The sequence below is a fragment of the Clupea harengus genome, chromosome 23 (genome assembly GCF_900700415.2).
Source record: "Clupea harengus chromosome 23, Ch_v2.0.2, whole genome shotgun sequence".
Classification (NCBI taxonomy): Eukaryota; Metazoa; Chordata; class Actinopteri; order Clupeiformes; family Clupeidae; genus Clupea; species Clupea harengus.
Window position 1 is genome coordinate 24,137,453 of NC_045174.1, and position 13,303 is coordinate 24,150,755.

General features: G+C 46.1%; 1 long non-coding RNA gene across 1 annotated transcript in view; it reads right to left on the bottom strand.

The window, feature by feature from the left end:
* Nucleotides 1-13,303, bottom strand: part of LOC116218622 — a 34,550-nt gene that overhangs the window by 742 nt on the left and 20,505 nt on the right. The gene's annotated exons all lie outside the window — the stretch shown is intronic.

The window sequence follows — 13,303 nt, forward strand, 5'->3', positions numbered from 1 at the left end:
GAGAAAGAGGGAGAGAGGGAGACAGAGAGGACTTGAGATGTACTATATACACAGTATCTCCTTATGTCATGTCATTATGCCCTTATGTCATGTCATTATGCCCTTATGTCATTAGATCAGACTAGACTAGTCATTAGATTAGCCGAGACTAGCTATTTGATTCGATTCGACTAGTTATTAAATAAAATGAGACTAGTTATGAGTTTCGATTAGACTAGTTATTAGAATAGACAAGACTAGTCATTAGTTTAGATTAGATTAGTTATTAGATTAGATTAGATGAGACTAGTTATTAGATTAGATTAGATGAGTCTAGCTATGAGATTCGAGTAGACTAGTTATTAAATTAGATGTAAGTAGTTGTTAGATTAGACTAGACTAGTTATGAGATTAGATGTAAGTAGTTGTTAGATTAGACTAGTTATGAGATTAGATGAGTTATTAGATTCGATTAGATGTTAGATTAGACTAGATCAGTTATGAGATTAGATGTAAGTAGTTGTTAGATTATATTAGACTAGTTGTTAGATTAGATGTAAGTAGTTATGAGATTCGATTCGATTAGATTCGATTAGACTAGTTATTAGAATAGACTAGTTGTTCGATTTAACTAGTAATTAGATTCGATTAGACTAGTTGTTAGATTAGACTAGACTAGTTATGAGATTAGATGAGGCTAATTTCTACTGAAGTTGCTCCAACGAGTGCTTCACAATAACACAATTATTTCACTTAAATTCAAGCCATAATCAGGAAAAAATAAAGAGTTTTTGAAACTTGTCTCTGAAGCTGGAGAAATGGTCTAATAGTAACAAGGGTGTGTGTTCCTGTGAACAGGGGTGGTGTTCGGCCGTAGCCACGAGGCCGGAGGCACGAGTACAATATTGCTTTTATAAAACAATTTTATAGTCAACCAATTAACATTTAAACACAAAGTTATTGATTACGATTTTTTTTATTTTCGCTAGTGTTTCTCCGCAACAAAAACATAGTTCCATGGTGAACGTCTTTTGGAATTATAAGAACTTTGAATTAACGGTTATCGCTTAATTTGTATCAACGCGCTATAGAATGTCCGAGTTGGGATGTCCTGGGGTATTCCAACTCACGGAACGTCTCTCGTCCAATCAGAAACAGCTAAATAATTCGATAGAACCCAATTGTTTTATAATGTGCTCTTACGTCATGACCTAAACGTGTGTGTACCTGTGGGGCTTTTGAGTGCGTGCGTTCCTGAGGGTGTGTGTGTGTGTGTGTTCCTGAGAGTGTGTGTGTGTTCCTGAGGGTGTGTGTTTGCGTAAACAACTTTCACAAGACTCACACACACACACACACACACACACACACACACACACACACACCTGATCTCCGTACAGCTCACAGTTACAAACGCCATTTCACCTGCCTAAAAACCAACAGTTCACAGGGTTGGTACACACACACACACATATGTATGCAAACACACACACACACACACACACACACACACACACACACACACACACACACACACACTCATAAAAGTAACTACAATTAGAGTTAAAATTATTTTTTCCTTTTGGATGCTGATAGGACTTCATGGTTCAGTGCAGTGTGTGTGTGTGCGTGGGCAGGCTGATTCGTAGTCTCAGTTCCACATGACTGGTGCGGTGTGTGTGTGTGTGTGTGCGTGTGTTCCTGAGAGTGTGTGTGTGTGTGTGTGTGTGTGTGTTCCTGAAAGTGTGTGTGTGTGTGTGTGTGTGTGTGTGTCTGATTCTGATTCATAGTCTCAGTTCCACCAGGAGTGTGTGTGTGTGTGTGTGTGTGTGTGTCTGATTCACAGTGTCAGTTACACATGGCTGGTGTGGTGTGTGTGTGTGTTCCTGAGAGTGTGTGTGTGTTCCTGAGAGTGTGTGTGTGTGTGTCTGATTCACAGTGTCAGTTACACATGGCTGGTGTGGTGTGTGTGTGTGTTCCTGAGAGTGTGTGTGTGTTCCTGAGAGTGTGTGTGTGTGTGTCTGATTCACAGTCTCAGTTACCCATGGCTGGTGTGGGCAGAGTTTCTGAGTTACTAAATCCAGCAGCCGTTGTTAGGCGTCAGGAATGTGGCCGTTTACTAGAGTCTCTGGGGTCTGTGTGTGTGTGTGTGTGTGTGTGTGTGTGTGGAGGAGTTTAGGGGTTTGTGTGGAGGAGTTTAGGGGTCTGTGTGCAGTGGCGGCGCCAGAGATTTTTTTCTGCAGGTGCTATGGGGGTGCTCGGCGTTTTACCGAGGGTGCTATGAAATTAGGGTGATAGCATATGTGTCACATGGTTCTCTACTACAACACCTCCCCACCATATCGTCATATCTGTTTACATGTTTGCTCTCTGAAGCGTCTTTGTGGTCCATGAAAAGCGCCATACAAATCGATCGTATTATTATTATGATTAGGCTGCTTCCGACGGACGCGCACATAGCCGTGTTCCTCTGCGACGGTCACTGACAAAATTCCCGCAATCCCAAATACTTCACTTACTTCAGTGGGGGTTAAAGTTGGCGCCAGATGGCCACCAGGTCACCACTACCATGTCTGACAAATTAAACTAAACATAAATAGTTCAATACATTCTAAACTAAAGAGGGCAAATTAGAATAGCAGATAGAATGAACTAAAACAGTCAAAGAGTCAGAAATGCTTTCAAAAAGTATATATTATGTCAGGTCACAATCAATAAAAACATAGAAGCGTATGTATACCTGGCTAGCACAGACAGACTGCTCGTCCTAGGCTAGAATCTCTGATTTTTTAAGGCGGATCCAGAAAAATCCCCAAAAGAGACCGCATTAATTAATGTTACACATCTAACAAGACCGTTCCACCTTAAATCTTAAATGGTGTAAAGATGCAGGCCCCTTTTAAAAGTGAATGAAACAAAACAGTAAGCACTCAAAAACACAATAATCAGAGCTAGATCATTCTATCATTGTACAATAAAACTCTTTAAGAACAGGCAAAAATGCAAACAAAACTATGCTGGAAAAGCCATAAGCAAAACCAAAATCCGGGCAGACCAGGTGTAGCATGGCTAGCACCCTCAGTAGAGGTGTAAGGTTAAACTCTTTGACCACGACGTTCCTCTTCTTCTAAATCAGATTCCGATACCCCTTGCATTTCTTCTTCTTCAACGTCACATGATTATTCTACTCGTGGAATTTTGGGTATCAAAAACCGATCCATTATTGTGAATTTGTTGATACTACCGCTTGACTTTGGCTTTGACAGTGCACTAGCTCTCTTTCTCCTTCAATCGTCAGGAAACGTCAAAGTTCACGCATGCGACGTGTCTGTGTGGTGCTACGTGAACAATCTGTTCATTTCAATCTGTTATTATTTTCTTTTGTGATTGAAATATTATTATCACACAATACATTAAATTAAGAACGCAGAATTAAATTAAATAACAATAATAAATAAACCATTATTTTCTTGGGGGTGCTATGGGGGTGCTATGGCTAATCCAGGGGGGGCTATAGCACCCCCTAGCCCCCCCCCTGGCGCCGCCCCTGTCTGTGTGTGTGTGTGTGTGTGTGTGTGTGTGTGTGTGTGTGGAGGAGTTTAGGGGTTTGTGTGGAGGAGTTTAGGGGTCTGTGTGTCTGTGTGTCTGTGTGTAGGAGTTTAGGGGTCTGTGTGTGTGTGTGTGTGTGTGTGTGTGGAGGAGTTTAGGGGTCTGTGTGGTGTGTGTGTGTGTGTGTGTGTGTGTGTGTGTGTGTGTGTGTGTGTGTGTGTGTGTGTATGTGTGTGTGTGGTGGAGCCCGTGAGGTTTCCATGCAGCAGAAACCCTCTTCTGTTTCGTCTGTGCCGAGAGCTCGCTAGCCAAGAACCTAACTCACCCCAGGTGTTCTCATTCCAGAACTATGTGTTCTACGTCACTAGGCAGCGCACGCACGCACGCACGCACGCACGCACGCACGCACGCACGCACGCACGCACGCACGCACGCACGCACGCACGCACGCACGCACGCACGCACGCACGCACGCACGCACGAACAACAAAACATGCTTGAAACGGCCAGGTGTGGAGTGGGCTGCAAGAGGTAGGGCTGTGGTGTGTGTGTGAGGTGTGTGAGGTGTGTGTGTGTGTGTGTGTGTGTGTGTGTGTGAGTGCATGTGTATGTGTGTGTGTGTGTGAGAGAGAGAGTGTGTGTCTGTGTCTGTGTCTGTGTCTGTGTGTGTCTGTGTCTGTGTGTGTGTGTGTGTGTGTGTGTGTGTGTGTGAGTGCATGTGTATGTGTGTGTGAGAGAGAGAGTGTTTGTCTGTGTCTGTGTGTCTGTGTCTGTGTGTGTGTGTGTGTGTCTGTGTGTGTGTGTGTGTGTGTATGTGGGCTGGGTTGCAGAAGTAGGGCTGTGTGTGTGTGTGTGTGTGTGTGTGTGTGGGCTGGGTTGCAGAAGTAGGGCTGTGTGTGTGTGTGTGTGTGTGTGTGTGTGTGTGTGTGTGTGTGTGTGTGTGTGTGTGTGTGTGTGTGTGTGTGTGTGTGTGTGTGTGTGTGTACCTGTAAAAGGTGAGTTTATGGTTCAGTGGAACCTGCAGCAGAATTGATCCTCTTTCTGTACAGAAGAACAGAACATTATGTTACATTGCTGACATACATGCAAAACACACTTGAAACGGTCATGCCATGGCTAACATCACACAGAGTAAGTAAGTAGTATTTGCACTCAGACACACACACACACACACACACACACGTGCACACACACGTGCACACACACACACACACACACACGTACGTGCACACACACACACGTGCACACACACACACACACACACACACACACGTGCACACACACTCAGACACACACACGTGCACACACACACAGACACACACACGTGCACACACACACACACACACACACACACACACACACACACACACACACTCAGACACACACACACACACCATGGCTAACATCACACAGAGTAAATAAGTAGTATTTGCACTCAGACACACACACACACACACACACACACACGTGCACACACACGTGCACACACACACACACACACACACACACGTGCACACACACACACACACACACGTGCACACACACTCATACACACACACACACTCACATTTACTCTGTGTGATGTTTACTGTGTGTTTTGTGTGTAGATATATGTACTGTGTGTGTGTGTAGATATTGTGGCTTGATAGAGTTGGGTTCAGATTAGAGTTGCAATCAGATGAAGTATTAGAGTGCCTGTGCCCATGCTGTCAACATACACACACACACACACACACACACACACAAACACACACACTGTGCCCATGCGGTCATGCTGCCTGTCCTGGTGTGGTTGTAGTGAACACTGGGGTGTTAAGATATCGCCATGGTTACAGTGAACACTGTTAAGATATCGCCATGGTTACAGTGAACACTGTTAAGATATTGCCATGGTCACAGTCCACACTGTTAAGATATTGCCATGGTTACAGGGAACACTGTTATGCATATTCATTTTTAAACTCTTATTTTTCTATGTTCTTATATCTGCTGATTTGTAAAGCACTTTTAATTACCAATGTGTATAATTTTTGCTATATATATATATATATATAAACTTGCCTTGCTCATGACGTAGGTTAAATCAACATGGAAAGGCTTCCAATGATGGTATATGTGTGGGGACACAGTGGTACAGGAGGTAGAGAAGTCGTTTAGTAATCAGAAGGTTGCTAGTTCGATTCCCTGTCTAAGTGTCCTTGAGCAAGACACTGAACCCCTAATTGCTCCTGATGTGCAGTGTGCCATCAGTGTAAATGTAAAAATGTGTATACATCCTTGTAAGTCGCTTTGGATTAAAGCGTCTGCTAAATGACTAAATGTAAAATGTAAATGTATGTGATTCAATCCTGTTAAACCTGCTCCTGAGCAGGTTTGAGCTAATGACCATGTTGCCATGACAACAAGGATATATTACATATTCAGTAAGGGAAAGTCCAAGATGAAATCCAGCTAAACCTGTTTGACTAATCCAAGTCATATCAAATAAATCAAGGACGGGCATCTAGTCTCTTGCAGCCAACATTCCTTATTTATTACGACATTTAGTATCGTTTTTAAACATGTTCTTGGCCTTCAACAAATACTCCTACATTTTATATATACATACATATTTCTCAAAACTCCGTAAATAAATGTCAAGTATATTTATGCCATAAAGCTCATATTATTGTGTGTGTGTGTGTGTGTGTGTGTGTATGTTGACAGCATGGGCACAGGCACTATAATACTTCATCTGATTGCAACTCTAATCTGAACCCAACTCTATCAAGCCACAATATCTACACACAAAACACACAGTAAAGTACACTTATTCACACACAGACACACACACACACACACTAATGCACATATACCTATGTTCAACCATAGCCACACACACACACAAAGTAGAGCACATATATTTATGTACACACACACACACACACACACACACACACACACACACACACACACACACACACACACACAATAAAGCACATATATCTATGTACACACACACACACACACACAATAAAGCACATATATTTATGTACACACACACACACACACACACACACACACACACACACACACACACACACACACACACACACACAATAAAGCAGATATATCTATGTACACACACACACACACATTTTCTTCCCAGGCTGGCAGGAAATTCACACCCTTCCTTTGTGATTTGGGCCCTCTCCTTCCAGTGACACACACACACACACTTTTCTACCTTAAAACTCCACAGAAAGCTCTCTCTCTCACACAAAAACACACACACACGCACACATACACTTATTTCTACCTTAAGACTCCATAGAAAGCTCTCTCACAAACGAACACACACACACACTTTTTTCTACCTTAAAATGCCATAGAAAGCTCTCAAAACAGCTGAACTTGAGCACACACACACACACACACACACACACACACACACACACACACACACACACAGAGCAGCAGGAGCGAGGGGAGGTGAGGCCCACACACCTTTTTTCTCCACAAGACGTTTTCCAGCGAAATCCAGCTAAACCTGTTTGACTAATCCAAGTCATATAAAATAAATCAAGGATGGGCATCTAGTCTCTTGCAGCCAACATTCCTTATTTATTATGACATTTAGTATCGTTTTTAAACATGTTCTTGGCCTTCAACAAATACTCCTACATTTTATATATACATACATATTTCTCAAAACTCCGTAAATAAATGTCAAGTATATTTATGCCATAAAGCTCCCATTTCCTGCTAAGGAAACAGAGACAGAACAGGCATGCAAATATCATGGGGCGGGGCCTAGATCCGCCAGGGTCGTAACACACACACACACACACTGCCTTACTCTTCTCCACTCCACTCCTGCCTCACACACACACACACACACACACACACACTGCCTTACTCTTCTCCATTCCACTCCTGCTCCTGACTCTCTCTCTCACACACACACACACACACACACACACACACACTGCCTTACTCTTCTCCACTCCCCTCTCGCTCCTGACTGTGGTCTGTGTCAGGACAGCAGAGGCTCTGAACCCACCAGCACCCGGATATGATTAAACACACACACACACACACACACACACACACACACACACACACACACGTTTCCTCTCTCTCGCTACTTCTTTCACTATCAAACACACAGATACGCACACACACACGACTGTAGAAGAGGGTTGAAGTGTGTTAAAGTAGCCTACCTGTCTTACTGCTAGTCCAGAGAGTGCACACACACACACACACACACACACACACACACACGACTGTAGAAGAGGGTTTAAGTGTGTTAAAGTAGCTAACCTGTCTTACTGCTAGTCCAGAGAGTGCACACACACACACACACACACACACACACACACACACACACACACACAGACACACACACACACACACGACTGTAGAAGAGGGTTTAAGTGTGTTAAAGTAGCTAACCTGTCTTACTGCTAGTCCAGAGAGCACACACACACACACACACACACACACACACACACACACACACATAGAAGAGGGTTTAAGTGTGTTAAAGTAGCTAACCTGTCTTACTGCTAGTCCAGAGAGTGCTGAGGAGAGAATGGAGACAGGCAGGACCAAGAGACCAAACAGAACGAGAGAGAGAGAGAGAGAGAGAGAGAGAGAGAGAGAGAGAGAGGGAGGGACGGAGGGAGAGAGAGAGAGGGGGAGGGAGGGAGGGGGGACGGACATAGAGAGAGAGAGATAGAGGAAGAGAGAGAGAGAGAGAGAGAGAGAGAGAGGGAGGGAGGGAGGGAGGGACATAGAGAGAGAGAGATAGAGGAAGAGAGAGAGAGAGAGAGAGAGAGGGGGAGGGGAAGTGTTGGTGTAGTACACAGTAGAATTTCTTGTATATGACGTCAGAGAAGCAAAACTAAAGTTTTAGAGGAAGAAACGAAACAATCAAGGCCTGGACTAGAGGACTAGTGTGTGTGTGTGTGTGTGTGTGTGTGTGTGTGTGTGTGTGTGAGAGTGTGTGAGTGTGTGTGTGTGTGTGTGAGAGTGTGTGAGTGTGTGTGTGTGTGTGTGAGAGTGTGTGTGAGTGTGTGTGTGTGTGTGTGTGTGTGTGTGTGTGTGTGTGTGTGTGTGAGAGTGTGTGAGTGTGTGTGTGTGTGTGTGAGAGTGTGTGAGTGTGTGTGAGTGTGTGTGAGTGTGTGTGTGTGTGTGTGTGTGTGTGTGTGTGTGTGTGTGTGTGTGTGTGTGTGAGAGTGTGTGAGTGTGTGTGTGTGTGTGTGAGAGTGTGTGAGTGTGTGTGTGTGTGTGTGAGAGTGTGTGTGAGTGTGTGTGTGTGTGTGTGTGTGCTGAGAGCACAATAGAGCCCAATAGAGCCCAATCCCACGGGGGGGGGGGGGTGATCATGTTCCTAGGGGGTCATGTGATCTACTGTTCTGTATGACTTCATGTTGCCATACCAACAGTGAAGAATCAACACCAGGTGACATGCACTGGGCGAGGCGTGTTAGTGTGTGTGTGTGGCTGTGTGCGTGCGTTAGTGTGTGTGTGTGTGTATGTGCATGTGTGGGGTGTGTGTATGTGGTGGGGGTGTGTGTGTATCTGAAACTGTAACTGAATTTTTCATCTCCAGAGGAATTATCACATGATCACTATCATTATCTGTCCGCGTTAGAGGAATTATACGGAGTTATAAATGGACTTGAGGATGCTCACCCTGAGGCAGTTTCTATTGTTGTTGGAGACTTCAATAGGGCTAACATGAGGAAAGTACTACCGAAGTACCATCAACATATAAACTTTCCCACCCGGGGCGAGCAGATTCTTGACCACTGCTACACGCAAATACGGAACAGTTACAAACCCCTCCCCCGCCCGGCTTTTGGAAAGTCGGATCACACCTCCATCATGCTAATCCCTACCTACAGGCAACGCCTAAAACAGGAAAAACCGGTTTTTCGGCAGTTCAACGCTGGAGTGCTGAATCCATTAGCACTCTACAGGACTGCTTTGATACAACAGACTGGCAGATGTTTTGTGATGCAGCTGATGGGGACATCAGTGAATACACAGACTCTGTCTCTTCATACATCTCCAAATGTATCGATGATGTCGTCCCCTGGGTCAGTGTTAGGACTTTCCCCAAACCAAAAGCCCTGGGTAAATGGTAATGTCCGTGCCAAACTCAGAGCACGGTCCTCTGCCCACAACTCTGGTGATCCGGAGGCTTTGGGGAAGTCCAGATGTGACCTACGGACGGCCATCAGAGATGGAAAGAGAGAATACAGAGACAAGCTGGAGTCCACCTACCTTAGCTCTGACCCCCGACGCATGTGGGGTGGCCTGCGGAACATCACTGGCTATAAAGGGAGAAATAGCAGTGATGATCAGCCTGCCGCCTCTCTACCTGACGACCTCAACACCTTTTACGCAAGGTTTGAGGCAAACCAACCCCCCTTCCTTCCGCAAAACTGGCCGAGGACCGAGACTACTACACTCTGTCCCTGAATGTGGCTGACGTGAGGCGAGAGCTCCAAAGGGTGAACCCTCGGAAGTCATCCGGGCCCGATGGAGTTCCTGGCCGCGTCCTCAGGGGGTGCGCCGACCAGCTAGCGGAGGTATTCACTCCCATATTTAACCTCTCACTACATCTGTCTGAAGTCCCACCTGCTTCAAGCAGGCAACCATCATCCCCATACCAAAGAAATCATCCATCACCTGCCTAAATGAACTACCGCCCCGTAGCACTGACCTCCACCATTATGAGTGCTTCGAGCGGCTTGGTCAGAACCCACAATCTGCTCCACCCTTCCAAACACCCTGGACCCCTTTCAGTTTGCGTACCGCACAAACAGATCAACAGATGATGCCATCGCCCTTGCAACACACACCACTCTCTCCCACCTGGAAAAGGGCAACACATATGTGAGAATGCTGTTTGTGGATTACAGCTCAGCATTCAACACCATTGTGCCTGCCAAGCTCGTCCCGAAGCTCAGGAGCCTGGGTCTTAAAACACCCCTGTGCAACTGGATCCTGGACTTCCTGACGAGCAGACCCCAGGTGGTGAGAATGGGCAAGCACACCTCCTCCTCACTGACCCTGAGTACCGGGGCCCCCCAGGGCTGCGTACTCAGTCCCCTCCTGTACTCCCTGTACACACAGGACTGTGTGGCAACACACAGTTCCAACATCATCCTGAAGTTTGCAGACGACACTACCATCCTGGGTCTCATCTCTAACAACGATGAGACCGCCTATAGAGATGAGGTAAGGGGCTTGGCAGCATGGTGCCAAGACAACAACCTGTCTCTAAACATCTGCAAAACCAAGGAGATGATTGTGGATTTCAGGAAGCTACAGAGGGGGGTCACAACACCATACACATCGAGGGAGCTGCAGTGGAGAGAGTCTCCAACTTCAAATTCCTCGGTGTGTACATCAAGGATGACCTCACCTGGTCCATGCAAGCGGACTCGGCGGTCAAAACTGCACAGAAGCGGCTTTACTTCTTGAGGAGACTCAAGAAGTTTGGCATGTCTTCTAAAACACTGAAAAACTTTTATAGATGCACCATTGAGAGCATCCTCTCAGGCTGCATCACTGCCTGGTATGGTAGCTGCTCCGCTGCCGATCGCAAGGCCCTGCAGAGGGTGGTGAAGACAGCGGAGCGTATCATCGGCGGCCATCTCCCTTCCGTGCAGGGCATCTACAACAGTAGATGCCTGAGAAAAGCACGGAACATTGTCAAGGACCACAGCCACCCAGGCTATGGTCTATTCACACTGCTGCCGTCTGGTAGACGCTACCGGAGCATCCGAGCACGGACTACCAGACTCACAAACAGTTTTTACCCCCAGGCTGTTAGGCTGCTGAATCAGCAACACTGAACAGTCGCCATCACCTTGTACTTCACACCCATACAAATACACTTGCTACATATATATATAAACCCACATTTTTTTATCTTATTTAATTTAATATTCCCCACCCTGGAAACTGCCCTTCTTGTATTTTAAACTGTTGTTACTTGTTATATGTTATATGTTATATGTTATATGTTATATGTTATATGTTATTTCTGGTATGTTATTTTGGTATATGTTATTTGTGTTACCTGTTGTATGCCGTCTACTGCGTAGATGTTGGCTGCCAAGTCATAAGAATTTCGCTGCGCTGAAGAAATTTGGTGTATGCGACAATAAACACTTTGACTTTGACTTTGAACTCAGGGGTTTTCAACTGGTTTTGTCCCAGGGACCACCATTCTGACTAGAAAGTAATTTGCGGCCCACTGTTTATAACCGCCGCCACCACGCCCCACCAAGTTGCATTGCCTGAAATATACTGATGTAGACCTATATTTCTTCGCTGAATATAAGTCTACATCAGTATATTTCAGGCAATGCAACTTGGCTATTCAGACTATTTAGATTGACATATTTTTCTTATTTTAGATATTTTTCACAATATTCAAGAGTAATCTGGAAATGTATTGAAATATCAAAGCAATCAATTTATAACAATAAAAAAAGTCAATGGTGAACTGATCAACATAGGCTCATGTCGCGGACCACCTGCAATGCCGTTGCGGACCACCAGGGGGCTGCGCACCCCTGTGCTAACTAACTGTTTAGGGTCTTTTCCCCGTACACACCTGCAGGGCCTTGTTGGCGCCGGGTGGCAGTACATACACACACACACACACACACACACACACACACACACACACACACACACACACCTGCAGGGCCTTGTTGGCGCCGGGCGGCAGCACACACACATGCACACACACACACATGCACACACACACACACACACACACACACACACACACACACACACACACACACACACACCTGCAGGGCCTTGTTGGCGCCGGGCGGCAGCACATACACACACACACACACACACACACACACACACACACACACACACACCTGCAGGGCCTTGTTGGCGCCGGGCGGCAGCGGCCGCGCCAGGATGAAGTCCTCCAGCAGGAAGTCCATGAAGACGATGAGCAGCAGCACCAGGATGTCGGCCACCGCCAACGCCAGCAGGTAGTTATAGGAGGACTTCTGCCGACGCAACACCAGCTGGGACAGGATGATCACCGTCAGGATGTTGGCTAGAGAGAGAGGGAGAGAGAGAGAGAGGGAGAGAGAGAGAGAGAGAGAGGGGGAGAGAGAGAGAGAGAGAGAGAGCGAGAGAGAGAGGGAGAGAGAGAGAGGATGTTATAGGACGACTTCTGCCGACGCAACACCAGCTGGGACAGGATGATCACCGTCAGGATGTTGGCTAGAGAGAGAGAGAGAGAGGGAGAGAGAGAGAGAGAGAGGGGAGAGAGAGAGAGGGAGAGAGAGAGAGAGAGAGAGAGAGAGGATGTTATAGGACGACTTCTGCCGCCGCAACACCAGCTGGGACAGGATGATCACCGTCAGGATGTTGGCTAGAGGGAGAGAGAGAGAGAGAGGATGATCACCGTCAGGATGTTGGCTAGAGAGAGAGAGAGAGAGAGAGAGAGAGAGAGAGAGAGAGAGAGAGGGGGAGAGAGAGAGAGAGGATGATCACCGTCAGATGTTGACTAGAGAGAGAGAGAGAGAGAGAGAGAGAGAGGATGATCACCGTCAGGATGTTGGCTAGAGAGAGAGAGAGAGAGAGAGAGGATGATCACCGTCAGGATGTTGGCTAGAGAGAGAGAGAGAGAGAGAGGATGATCACCGTCAGGATGTTGGCTAGAGAGAGAGAGAGAGAGAGAGGATGATCACCGTCAGGATGTGGCTAGAGAGAGAGAGAGAGAGAGAGGATGATC